Here is a 13352-nt window from a genome sequence, read left to right on the forward strand (position 1 = left end):
CGGTTGGGACCCGGCTCCCGGCGCGGCCGCCGCCCCGGGCCGCTTCGCAGCCGCGGCGAAAGTCGAGGAGCCGCCGCCGGTGCCGCCGCTCCGGGTTATCCCGGTCCCCCCACCCCCCTCCCCGGGGGCCCCCTCGCAGCCGCCCGGCCGGGTGTTACCGGCTCCCGCCCGGGCGCCAAGTTGCTGCTCGGTTCCGCTCTTGTCCCGCCGCCCTTTCCCCGCACCCGGAGCGGTTCGGGAGCGAAGGTGCCCGCGAAATTCCCGCCTGGAGCGTTTGGGGCCCGAAGGAGACGCACGAAGCGAAACGCGCGTTGCTCTGAGTTGCTGCGCGCGCGCGGCCCCGGCCGAACCGGCCGCTCGGTTCCCGCTGCCCTCGTTAAGGGGCTTCAGTAAGTGGGCGATTCGGGAGGAGCACCGTCCCCGTCCCCAAAATCCTCGCTTCCCGCGAGGGAATCCCGCTGGGGGACGCGAGGCGTTGACAGCCGGCGCCCGGCGGCGGTCTCGACCTGTTAGCGGCGAGGTCCGGGGGTCTCAGCCCTTGTTGGGGGGGGGTCTCCCCTCGTCCACCGTCCGATTTAAAAAGCGCTTGAACGGCGCCAAAAAMAACTTCTGCTCTGCGGCGTCCGAGCTGCTGAGCCCCCCGCTGGGCTCGAGGCCCTGCCGGCGGGTCGATCGATCGATCAGTCCTCAAGCAGATGCCGAAGTTGTTGAGAGGTCCGCGTCTTCTGGCGTTGCGGAGCCGAGCTAAATAATTTAGACCTGAGCGATGCCCTGGGGAGGGGAGGACGAGCCCCGCTCCGCGACGCGGGTCGCTGTTATTGAACGAGCGCGGCATCTGCAGCTTCCTTCGTCCCTCTTCAAAACCTTTCAGAAAGGGCTGGTAGATTCGGGCGAGATGTAAGGAAGGGGTAAGGGCAGACCGGTCGCTGTGACGGCAGGGAGGGTCGAGGCTGCGCGGCACATATCCCCGTTCAGAAAGCTCGTTTGTCCTGCAAAATAGGCAGGACRAAGTTGTTAGGAGCTGCAGCTGGCTTCCAGCCTAGGCTATTAAAAATGTTTTTACTCGCAGTGATTTAGTACCAAATAATTTCAATCCGGTTGGTTTCCTCTGGTGTTGACCGAATAGGATTATCGTTTGCAAACTGGAAATCCTCGTGGCTTTTAAATGCCGCGTCTTCGCATGGGAACGAACTTTGCTGCCATCCTCCTCGGCCGGGCCGAGGGCTTCGCTTTGGCGAAAARGCGGGGTCTTTCGTCGTGCCTGGTTAATGGTGCCAGATATTGCCGTCAAGTCCTGTGAATAAACGTCGGGGCCGTGCGCCTCGTGCACAGGCTTAGAAACCTCGGCGCCCTGCAGTGGGACCGTGCCATGAGTTTAAAAAAACATCTCTAGAGTTTGCAGGCCTTAATCTCGGGAGGAAAGGGAGTTTCTCGTCTGGCAAATTACAGGTTGCCTCCCCGCGGAGCAGTGGACCGTGCGCGCTTTCTTTGTGGGCGCGGAGGCTGGGGGATGACTCACTGCTCCTGGGCTCGAGCATCTCCGACGATCCCGCGCTTAAGGGAACCGGCGTGTGCTGCAACGCTCGGCAGTGGGAGTCGCTTATGTAAGGAGCGCGGTAACGGGACAGGTATCCTTCCAGGAGGCAGTGATAGCTCCCTGTTACACCGCCGAGGGAGAACGGCTCATCCGTGCCGTGAATATCCGTAGCCTCTCCCTTTGCCCATCTGTAAAATGGGCTAATGCTTAGCTGTACACTGCCGGGAGGTGCCGTATATGTGATTATTAGTTACACAACGCGTTTGCCTACAGAAATGTGCTTACAGCGCGCAGGGGGGATGATTTTCAACTTCGAGTTGCAGGGCTAGTTATAAAGGAAGAGGTTATTGTCAGCTTAAGTCACATAGCTGGAAAAGTAAAGCTTGGTGCTGTGAATCATTCGTGTCTGATTGCTGACAGCATCGATTTGGGTTTGTTTTTTTTTTTTTTTCCTCTGCCCCTGCTGTGTGTTTCCAGGCCTCGGCTTGAACAGCGGAGGCTGATTTTGCTGACGCTCCTGTCCGCGCGTTGCAGTCAAACTTTCTGGTTTGCGTTTAGGCTCTTGGAGTTGGGGTTCGCTCTCTGTTGTGCCTTGCGCAGCAGCGTTTGGCTCTTGCTCTACGCCCTGGGGTGGGCGAGCTCTTTATATTGCAGCAGAAGAGCGGGCTAGTCTATCGGTTGTTAAAATATCCCGTGATTTTTTTTTTTCCTTGACACGTGTGTTTTTTAATAAAATAGTTTAAAAAAAGCCCTGCAAGGCTAATTATAAAGCCAGCCTTGGATTAATAGTTTCAGTTCAGCGAAAGCTGCCGCTTAAAGCAAACAGTTGGCACGTCGATGTACAGCACTGCTGCCGCAGCCCGCGCTGAGCAGGGACCGCGGGCAGGGAGCTGATGGCAAACCATCGCCGCCGCTTAGCAAGAAAAACATTCTCTGCTCAGAAAATGCAAGGGATGCTCCGGCTGGAAAATAAATCGGCAAAGGAGCTGCGCGGAGGCTTAAGCAGCGTGTATCTGCACTGCGTCGCTCTTTGGGAAACGCGTTGTTTAAAACACTTGCGCAGGCATTTTTGCTTGCTAACGAAATAAGCTTGTGCTGGGCGCGCGGGTACGGAGGGGAGGCCGTATAAAAGCCATAAGCTCCCGCATCTGGTGCGTCCGGAAGGGACGTCTGTGGAAGAAGCTTGTTCGGAGCGTGCAACTCTTAAGAGCTTGCTTATAGAGCCAAGACTTCTCCAAGTGTGTTTGTATATATGAAATACTTGTCAACAATTAAAGCACGAGTGGTGCGTGCGCCCAAGTATTTACGCAGACCCTTTCTAGTGCTGCAGTTCTGTTTGGCTTTTCCGCCGGGAGTTCGCCACGCTCTCTGGCAGCGAGTGGCTGGGGCCGATCTCATCAGAAGCACGCGGGAGGCAGAGTCCGGTCTTTGCGGCTCGATGTAACGCGGTTACAGCCTGACGGGCTCTCGCCGCCTCGGCGGCGGCGTTGCAGAAACGTGGAGATCGCGGGCAAGCCGGCGTCCCTTTCAGCAAGCGTCTCGGCTCCGACAGCTCCCTGGTTAAACTGCAAACTCGCCTCTTAAAATGACCGATGCCGACAGAAAAACAGATTTACCGGGCAGAAAGGTGATCAGATCAAAAATACCCCGCGGGGAGAAGCGGAGCCTGGCAGCGGGGCGGCGTCGCCCGTGGCCTGGTTTGCCGACGCTTGCAAAGCCGGCGTTCGCGCTGGAAATAGTTGCGGCCTGATTTAAGCAGGTGAATTTATCTCGGAGTGATTTTTTTCCCTTGTGCGTAGCCGCCGCGAAAACTGCTTATTTTAGACGYGTACCTCCCGTTTGGCTAAAACGGGGAAAGAGCCTAACGTGGGTCACTCTAATTACTGTAATTCTTGGGAACACAGCACGGCTCCTGACCGGCAATGCCGCAGCGAGGACGGTTCGTCCTCTCTTGGCGCGTCAATGTGTGCGCGCACCTGTACCCAAAGAATAGCTTCGCCCAGCTTGGAAATGTAATGAGAGAGCGCGCTGCCGAGTTTGCTGGTTGCAAAGAGTTTAGCGGCCTTACTGAGCCCTCGCCTAAGAAAGGGTAATTTTAGGTAATTCTCCTTCGTGCGGTCGTTTCTTCGCGTCCCGTCCTTGCTGTTGCAATCAGCCACCCGCAGTTAGCGCAGCATCGAAGCACGTTGCGTTCAGGGCCGGGCTTTACAGCTGCTTCGGCACCTGTAACAGCGGCTCTGCCTAGGTCTCGGGGTTCATCCCCGCCGCGGAGCGAGCTGCGCTCTYGCCCCGGGGCCGCGGACGTCTCTGAGCAAAGCGCGGCCGTTTCCCCCGGGACTGCGTGCGGGCRGGTTGCGAAGAGCCTCGCGTCCGCCGGACTTCCCCCGCGGCGCGTCGGGTTTTGAGCAGTCGCCTCGCCTCGAGGGAAGCTCTGAAACGGGAAGTTAGGGTTTGCGATTCGTCCTGAAAAGCGCAAACGCTCTGGAAAGAGGAATCGATAAGTGACAGCGACGGTGYGGGCAGGGCCTCGGCGTTCGTGAGACCGTCCCAGGCGGATTCAAGCCCCTTTCTGACTTTTCTATGGCTTTGAGGTTTCTTTCCTGTGAGGCTGCTGCTTCAAAGCAGGTTGTAGAATAGTCTGGCCGGTGCAATTAGGAAAGCTGTATTTAGAGCAAAGGCAAACAGGTGATTGCAGCCCTTAAAAACAGGGTGCACCTTTCATCTGGGAAAAGTTAAGCACGTGACAATGGTTGCGTTTCGGAAACTTTCTTTAGTATCGTTGCAACTCTGGCTTAACCGCYGCTTTTCTAGTGTTCTGACTCTCTTGAGCGACAGCGTACTCCTAAGRTGCCTTTTCCCCCTTTGAAAACCTCTGCTTGGGGGGACGACGCAGCTYGGACAGTGCCGAGAATCGGCAATCGCACGGAGGCTTCCGGGCTGCCATCGCTCAGGATGGCAAATCTTGCCAAAAAGCTGCTTGTACCGAACGCAAAACGCTGTAGCCCTGTGACCTCGGTGCAAGATCCAGTCTAAGCTCGGGCTGCCCATCGTGTCTGTTTAAAAACAAGTATTTCTGGYGTTAATTTTGCCTTCCTTTTTGCATCCACGCCAGCATTTCTTTAGACCTCCTTCAGCTAGCTTGCAAGCGTTCTTGCACCGAGTTATTCCTTGGGAARGAGCTGTTTTGTCGGGCTACGGTTGCGGAGGTTGGGTTCGGTTTTTGCCCTCGCCTAAGCAAGARCTGTGCGGCCCGCGTTCGGCCTCGTGCAATGCCRACGCCTAGTCGGAGCTTAGCAGCTCCAGTAAAGGTATTAGGGCAGGTTCAYYGTGYGCGCTTTGCGTTGCACCGCTGATCCTGGCTCTGTTTGGGCYGAGGTCGYGCGCRGGCTCGGTGGCGGTGCTGGGCCTGSAGCCCTGAGCCCTGACTCGCGGCTCCCGCCCTTGTYRAAAGTCATACGGAAAATCTGGGAAAGGGGTGCGTAGGCTTGTAGTTTTATGCTGCCGAAATATTTCTGGAAATACTTTTTAATTTAGCAAAGACCTATAACGCAGGAGTGTGTTTAAGATCGTGTCTGATGCTTAGCTTTGACAGTAGCCCTAGACAAAACCAACTTTTTTCTTCTGAAGTGTATAGTTCTCAAAGAAAACCGACAAACCCCAACCTGTTTCTTGCTTAATTTGCTTATTCTGCTAATGTTTCAATCGTGTTAAAAGCCTCAAAATTAAAATTGTAGAACTYGTAGTCCGTCTCTCCCATTCTATGGATTATATTCATTTCCGGTGAAATGCTTTTGTGGTTAAGTGCGCTTGATTATTTATCCTCGTTATGCTCTGAAAGACACCAGTGACGAAGCTGCGATACGCTTAATTATTTTACCTTGCTTCCTCTGCGTTTCTTTCCTTGGTCTCTCTTAATTTGCCTGATCTGGTTAGGGCAGGCAGCAGGGCTCTTCGGTTCCTGCAAGCTGCCGTGAAAAACGGGCAGGCTGGAGCCAAGAAACCTGTTTGGTTTTGCTGCTGCTGRGTTAGTAACGAGTTTTTCCCGAGCGGTTTTGCCACCCGAAGGGTATGGTCCRTCCTGCGGAGAGGGWTGGAGGAAGGGAGGGAGCTGTGGGTCACTTTGCTTTCGTGCGTTTTTGCTGTCTTTGCTTTTTGTTTAGGTGGCTTGACAGCATTAAATGCATTGCTTTGGTGCATTTATGTTGCTTTAACGTCGAGCTTCCTCCTAGGAGGCTGCCTGTTGGGTTTAACGGGAGTCGCTTTTGGGTTGGAAGACGRCTCTTTGCACCAGYGTGCTGGTAATGCAACGGTTGTTCYGAGTACTGCGTGCTTAAGCTTTGGAGGAGCAGCCCGAAGATTTGGCAGGCTTTTCCTTACTGATAGCGGCTCAAGCAAAACGCCGCAACGTGCRTTAAGTCACTCAATCCCAAGACCTTCCTCTTGCGCAGCTTGTCCTCGAATCCAGGAGGAGCCCGACCAGTGAGATTTGGAAAACCGGGATGGGGATATCGGACCGCTGCACGGTCCTTAAGCCCTGGCGCAGAGAYGAGCCAAACCTTTCTCCTCGCGSCTGGACRCGGCCCCCTTCCTGCAACGGCTTCRGGAGGTCGGAGGCGAAAATCGCCGGGTCCCTGCGCGGGTGTCGTTTCTCGGCCGGGGCTGGCGATGGGTGCGGGCGTCCTCGGTGCGCTGCAGGACGCGTGGCTTTCGCTCTCTGTCCTCGCGGGTGTGGTGACACTGTTTGTGCAAGGATCGAGCTTATTATAGCGCAGAGCCGCGTGTGACTCGTGGTTGCTCGGTGTCGTCTTGCATCGCGTCGCCCCRTGGGAAACGTCGCAGCGTTTTGGGCCCCGGCGTAAGTTGGACCACGCTGACGTGTTGCTAAAGGAGCCCGTGCGTAAGTAGCAGAACGGCTTACGGATAAAAATCTTAAATGTGATCCGTAGGTTTAGAGCTAGCAGAGTTTGGAGACTCCAGGGATGGTTTAGCCCTGTCCCACCTACGCCACCTTCTCGTTTTGCTCCTCGTTAGGATACGGACGTTGGCTCCAAAGCTTCCCGCTGCCCCCCGCGCACGCAAACGTACCGTGACGTAGGCATGGACGTCGGCATGCCCGAATCTTAAGAAAAACCAGATTTCTGGAACTAGGCTGGGAAACGCACCTACCCAGCCCGAATCCTGTTTAAAAGCAAAATATCTGCAGTGCAAAGGGAGTATTTAAATGCGCCCGAAATGGAGAGGAAAGTCATCTTCGGCTGCTGATGTCCTGTATGATATTGGCTTAAAAGCTTCGGTTTAAAAACAAAAGACAAAGCGAAGCACTTGCGTTTTTGACGCAAAAGGAAACATTTTCCTTGAGCCAAAGTTGTAGTTTCCTAATATAGGTTCAGTTGCTGTGTCCTGCTGCCCCGAATGAACAGGAAACGGATGCCGAAGTGCTGAAGGAGGACACCTGTTTCTTACTTTCATTTTATTTTAAGACCAAGACATCCTTAAGGCACTTGTAAGAGCCGGGTCCTGCATCTGTAGTCGGGTTTGACTTCGGTACGGCTCCTGATGCGAGCCGGGACTTCTGGGTTTCTCGGCGTATGAACCCATCTTCCTTTAGCTTCCCGTAAGAAGACGCATCTCCCCCCCGCAAGCACGCGTCCCTTGACAAGCAGCATTTAGCACTTGCTAAAAATATAAATACCAAGTTTCATTTCTTCTTCCGTTCGCCCTGCTTTTGTGCCAAAACTTAAGCTTTCGTGCTGTCCTGCTGGTCTTGATGAGACTGACCTGCAGAAAACAGGGGAGTCCTATTGCACGAGCCAAATCATCGCAACTCCTAAATATTTGCCATTCGGGAGGCTCTTATCAGCGGTGGGGAGCGAACGGTTGTAACTTTGCATCTTCTGTGTTTTCCTCTTGTATTTGCACATAACTGATAAAGCAGCTGGCGTCTATTGACTGGTCTGATTTGGTGCCAAGTGTAAAGACGGGAACAGTTTGCAAAAGCAAAGCTGGGGACGGCTCTTGTTGGCCAAAAAGGATGGTCATCTCTTGCATTAATTATTGCTGATGCCTTCGGGCCCACGCTTGTGATGCATGCTCGGCGAGCAGAGCAAAACAGGGTAAAATATTTCCACTACCAATGAACTCAGTCATCCTTTCTGGCCAGGAGAATAAAATAAAAAACAAACAACAACAGCAGTGAATCAGACTGAAACCGCTCGCCAGCAGTTCTGCGAAACGCATCTCCGGCGCTGCCGGTGGGTCCTTCTGCTCTGGCCTCAAATACCCCCGCGAGCAGATAAGYGCTGGGTGTTTCGGTAACCTTTCCTCTTCGCTTTTCCTCGCTTTTGTTGACTTAAGCAACGCCCCGTGGCTGTTAACATTTTAGAAACGTTTCGTTTGGCGGCGTAATAATAATAATAGCTTTTTAACTTCGAGTCGGTGTTATTTAGAGCTAATGCAGTGTGGGCAGCATCATACCCCGAGTTCCCTCGTGGCTCGCTCGCACCTTTACGCGCCGAAATCGCTGCAAGCAGCAGCCGGCGCGCACGTCTCACCCTGACCTCGTCGAGCCGTAAACGACCCTTGCGAGCTCTGAGGACGGCTAGGCTGATGGATTGCTGTTTTCCCAGGTTTTCCCCCGGTTTGTCCCATTTACCAGATGTCCGGTGATGGACCGGGAGGCCCTGGAAGCTCTCCCCGGGCTCGCGTTGGCGCTGGGTAGCGCTTGTCTGCCGTCTGCCTTTGGAATAAGTCAGTGAATTCTTCCCGGTGCCTCATAAGGGCGAGGCGTAATTAATCTTTTTATAGCATTTTACAAGCATTAGCTAACCAAATGTTGTGACATCCCTATGGGGTAAGTGTTTTAGTTTCTCCTTATAAAGCCAACGTGCCCGGTGATGCCACATCATTCATGGCAACCCCGTGTCCGAAGTGGTACGTCGGGGTGCCCTAAAAATACGTACGGGTTCCCCATGGTTTGAGGATACCGACGTTATCCCCGGCCCACGTGATGTATCCAGCGGAAATTTGGGATGACGTGGTGAAGGGGCTCCTCAGGATCTGCCCATCCGTAAAAATGAGCCGCTTTTAGGACAGYGCTTCCCTCCAGGTGCGAGAATATGACGCCCGTATTGCCGGTCTGTCCCCGAGCTCGTCGGCAAAGTGGGAAAAGTTTGATATTTTGGGCTCTGCTGCGAACGCTGCCCGGAGGATCAGGAGCCTGCAGCCCGCGCGGGTTCGCTAAAGGTGCTGCGGGTCACCTGCCGGGAGCGTTTCCTAGGGTCCGTGTTACAAATACGTATTTCTTGTGATTTGGTCAATTCTGGGGGGGAAAAGGTCTAATCCTGCGAGACCTGGGAGCCGCCAGCGTCCGTCTCGAACGTAGGCTTTTAAATCGGGCGGCACGAGAAAGCAGCAGCCCGGCTCCCGCTCCGGTCGCTGGTGTTTCGCGTGCATCACGGCGCGGCCGCGACGCGAAGGTTTCTCTTCTGTTGAGCTTTTCCTCTTTGGCCGCTCTTACCTTCTCCTGCGGCTCGTGCCTTTGGTTTGCTCGTGTTTAAGCGTGGCTGCGTTTTCGCTTCGGGTTTGCATTTGCTCCCCCRCGGGGTTTGCCGGGTCGGTTTGCAGCTCCTTGCAGCAGGCTGCGATGAGGTTAATAATTAATGCGATTAATAATCCTCGTCCGTCAAAGCGTTCGCCCTCCTCCCGCCTCGGAGGCTGCTGGCGTGGCTTGAGCAGGTGCAAGCCAGGAGAAAACGCAAAGGAGAATAAAACAGGTGAAAAGCTGCAAGCAGCACGGCTTTGCTGCCGCCCGGCCAGGCGCCCGTTCGCGTTCAGCTTTGTGAACGTGTTGGTGCACAGAGAAAAACTCTCTTTTACCTTTCCGATCAACAGGTTCATAATGTGGCTTTTAAACTTGCATCGCCTGGAAAGCGATTCCCTTGAAAGCAGATTTCCATGCTTTGAGGTAGAGCTGAGCGTGAAGGAGAGGGAATAAAACACGCAGCATCCCTGGGTCTCGTTTCTCCTGTTCGTGTGCAGGAAGACGTCCAGGAAGCCGCCGCAGATGTTCCTCTGGGAAAGAGGATAACTTCCATCTATCAGAAATCCGGAGATGTCGCTGGAGAGATGCAATCCGGAGACGTGTGTGTTTTGTAGCAGCCGACTTGCTGCTTGACGCCGAACGCTCCAAGCGGTTTCAGAGGGTTTGGCCAAAGCCTGGGTGTAACTAATAAGGTGTAATTGCACGCGCAGCAGCCATGCCTTTATTCAAAGAGAAACCTTTCCACGGATTTTGGAGCGAGTGAGGCGCTTTGCTTGATCTATTCTGGCCTTGCTCCTATGCAAACTTCCAGGACGAATACGAAACCTCGTTCACGCGAGCTCAAATCAGATGCAAATGCGGCTTGGACAGAGCTGCCTTTGCTGCATCCCGTGGGGCGCTAAGGAAGAAGCGTGTTTAGCAATCTTACGTTTTGCAAATAAGTTGTTTTTTTTAATTTTATTTTTAATTTCTGACAGTCTCAGCGAGGTGAGGCTGACGGTTACCTAATGAATAGGTTGCTTTTTTTTCCCCTTAGGTTAATTGCTGAACGGAAAGGTGTCTGCCGCTTCGCAGCGTGCTGCCAAGATACCGCAGGTTCGTAGCCCAGGGGGTTACGGGTAATCCTGGATGGCTCCTGTCCCGGCAGCCTGTTTACGAAGCGTTTACCCCAAGGTGCCGGGGTGACTGGCAGCCGCGATCGGCTTTATCCGAGCCCCGATCCCACGTGATTTGGGCTGCGGCGCCTTGCCCGTGCCAAAAGCAGCAAGCGAGTCTCTTGCTTCTGGCCAAAGAGTTATTCGAAGGCGATGATAGGGGCTTATCGCCGGCGGAGGGTTGCCGGAAAGCGTTCCGGCCCGGCGTTTCAACTCCATGAGTGTTTTGAAACTCCGAGGTGCGTGTTTTAATTTGAAGCCTGGCTGCGTGTTGCTTGTCCCCTCGCGAATCGAGGGGTTTTTGCTGGCTGGAGGCGCTGGGCGACGCACGCCCCGAGCTCTCGGGGTGCAAACGGGGTTAGGCGAAACGCCGGCGTTGCAAAATCTCCGTCAGCGGCTCGCCGCTCCGCAGCTCCTTTGAGGGACGCAGGAGAGAGATTGCAAAATATCTCGGAGGAGCCGAGGGCTCGTGGGGAGGAAAACTGGAAAACGTGGGCGATCCTGGCTCCTTGCAGACTACGCGTCGTCGGCGCTTCCGGGCGCCAAGAGATCCGAGCGGCAAAGGCCGTCGAGAACGGAGAATGGAAACGGAGGGCGGGAAAGGACTTCAGGAGATGCCGGGCACCGAGGCGGATTGAGCGTATCTGGAGCATTCCTGCGTGCCGTTTGCCTAAGCGCAGCTTTGCCCGCCGCGGGGAAGCGTCTCCCCAATCCCAGGCTTTGCCGCCATACTTGGGCGGCAGCTTTTGAAATGAAATCTCTGCAAATTAAAGCGATTTGGGTTTTTTTTGCTCTCCGCCAGTGGAAACGGGGAAGTTTGGACACTGTCCCTTGAACGTGAGTCTTATGGATTGCAATGGGAGCCGGGATTTTTGCAGTTTGGCTTTTATTTTGCACAAAACCTTAAACAGCAGACAGCTTCGAATGTGCAGAACCATTACATTTAACGGCTTTTTTTTTTTTCCTCTCCTGGAATAGCTTAAAATGTAAATAGTTGGGAAATAGTGTGTCTTGGTTAAGTACTAATTATGAAGTATTTCTGGGACAGCGGGAAGAAACAGACTGTCTAAAATGAAAAAAGTGTAAGATGGAATATGATTGCTATTTTTTCAGTGTTTCGGGTTTGTAACAAAGATACACGTTAAAAATCGGATAGACCGTTAGCTCCGCAGGGACGATGAAGCAAACTTATGGCAAGGATCTGCACCGTATTAAAGGCAAGACTTAAAATCAGGCCGGTCTGCTTTAGAGGACTTCCCGCATCCTCCCTTCCAGCGGGGCTTTGCATCCGAATTGGATGCTTTTAGGACGTATCCCTGCTCGCGCGTCCCGCGAATACCTGCGGGTATTGCAGAGATTGCAGAAACGCCTGGTTTCCGTCCTAACCGCGTCATCTTCATCGCGTTTTTTGCGCGCGGCGTACCAAGGAAGCTCGCTTTCTTAAAAGCTTAAAAACTGAACGCGGAGGGAGAGGATGTTTCCTCATCCGAGCCCTCGCTTTAAATCCCTGCGACGGTTCGTTCCTGCCTCTCCGGACCTGCAGCTTCCCATCTGTGTTTTGCCTTGCAGCGCTGCGCTGTTGACATTCTTGTGCGGGAGGGAGTTTTCTCGGCGGCTGCAAATGCCATGAGCTAACGGGTGTAGGCTGTGCCGCCGCTCTTTTCTTTTTTCATTCCGAAAGGCCAAGCTTTGCCGTGTGCACTTCTTTTTTTAAATGCTGCACCCACCAGAAGGAAATTATCTTTTGTTCCGCTAAGGCCGAGCTCTCGCTTGGAAACGGCGTTCGCCCTTTCGGCAGCTCTCGTCGGAGGGGAGCCGGTGTTTTGGGGGCGCGAAAGCCTGCCCCGGGACCGGCGCTCCTCGCTGCGTCGCCGATGCAACGGTGGGAATCGCCTGCCGAATCTTTGCCTGGCGTCTGAACGCGCTTTTTTGGGATCGCCTTCGAGCGGCAGCAGCAGCCCCCGAGGTTGCTTCCGCGATAAAGGAACATTAAATAGCTTTTCTGCACGCAYGGAGTGAACGAGCGTGTGATCAGCGAGCATGACGCTAAGAGTGGTGTTAAGCCGACGAAGCCAGCAAATTCCAGGTTGGAGCTTGCGTCTTTGGGAATTGCATTTGTGACTTGCACGCCGTTGGGGAGTTTTGCCCATCTTTAGGGATAATCCTGAAGAAAGGGATTTTTTTTTTTAAGGCACCAGTAAAGCAAACGAGCTCGTCTCCCCTATAATACTGAAATTTCCGCTCTCGGTGTGGCACCGCCTCTATCAACCAGCCGTACAGATTTTTCCCCTTCTTCTCCGTGTGCCAAATTGCAGCTTTCGAATGAATTTTCCCGAGAGGTTCCGTTCCCGGGAAGCAGAACGTGTTACGATAACCCTTTAAGTGCAGAAACCCGGCCGCGCGTTTGCCCGGTCCRGGCTTCTGCGGCTGCTTTTGCTTTCTGCCTCGAGGAATGCAGTAAATCAGGCTTTGGGTGCGCAGCCGGAGCCCACACCTTTCTGAATCTCCAAACCTGCAAAAATTAAGCTTTACTTAGTATATTTTGGGCCTGGCTGGGTTTTTTGTTCCCTTCTGGGAAGGAGATAATTACTTAGCTATTGCAAGGGTTTGCGGCGTGTCGGTTTTGGGAACCTCGCGGCGAGCACGGCAGTGATTTTTTTTATTTTTAGGGGCACAAAGATGGTGCAAGGAGAACGGCGAGGCCTTTGCAAAAGCCGGGGCCGTTTTGCCGCACGGGCGCTCRTTAAAACCGAGCGCGGATCGCAGTGGTTTCCTCGTCCTGGAGAGCCGGACCGCTGCGTTTATGCTTGTCTGAAAGAAGGACTTTTATTTATTTATTTTTTTTCTGTAGCCTGAAAGGGTTGTTTTGTTTTGCAGAGGCAACATCTCCTAATTAAAGCATTTTCTCCTTGCTTTTTTTCTTTATTTTCCCCCCTCCTTGCGTGTTTGAAAAGAGCTGCCTGCCTCCAGGTGGGAGGTCAAGGATGCCGGACTCGCCGYGCGGATCGGCAGATACGGGAAACTTTCTGCTTTCACCCCCCTCCCAGACAAAATCATTTATTCTGCTAGGCTGCTTGCTTGCTCTTTTGGAAAGCAAAGCTCCTCCGAGCCCGTTGCGAAC

General features: G+C 53.8%; 1 protein-coding gene across 2 annotated transcripts in view; it reads left to right on the top strand.

Moving 5' to 3' along the window:
• Positions 1-290: 290 nt before the first annotated feature.
• Positions 291-13352, top strand: part of OTUD7B (OTU deubiquitinase 7B) — a 29173-nt gene continuing 16111 nt past the window's right edge. Inside the window, exon 1 of one of the 2 annotated variants that reach the window (XM_026085774.1) lies at positions 291-389. The gene's annotated coding sequence lies outside the window, so the exon portion shown is untranslated. Of the gene's footprint in view, positions 390-10142; positions 10173-13352 lie in introns of those variants that run through there. The other variant, XM_026085773.1, reaches the window with a different exon arrangement.

The sequence above is a fragment of the Apteryx rowi genome, unplaced genomic scaffold (assembly GCF_003343035.1).
Source record: "Apteryx rowi isolate R43461 unplaced genomic scaffold, aptRow1 scaffold_673, whole genome shotgun sequence".
NCBI classification, from domain to species: domain Eukaryota; kingdom Metazoa; phylum Chordata; class Aves; order Apterygiformes; family Apterygidae; genus Apteryx; species Apteryx rowi.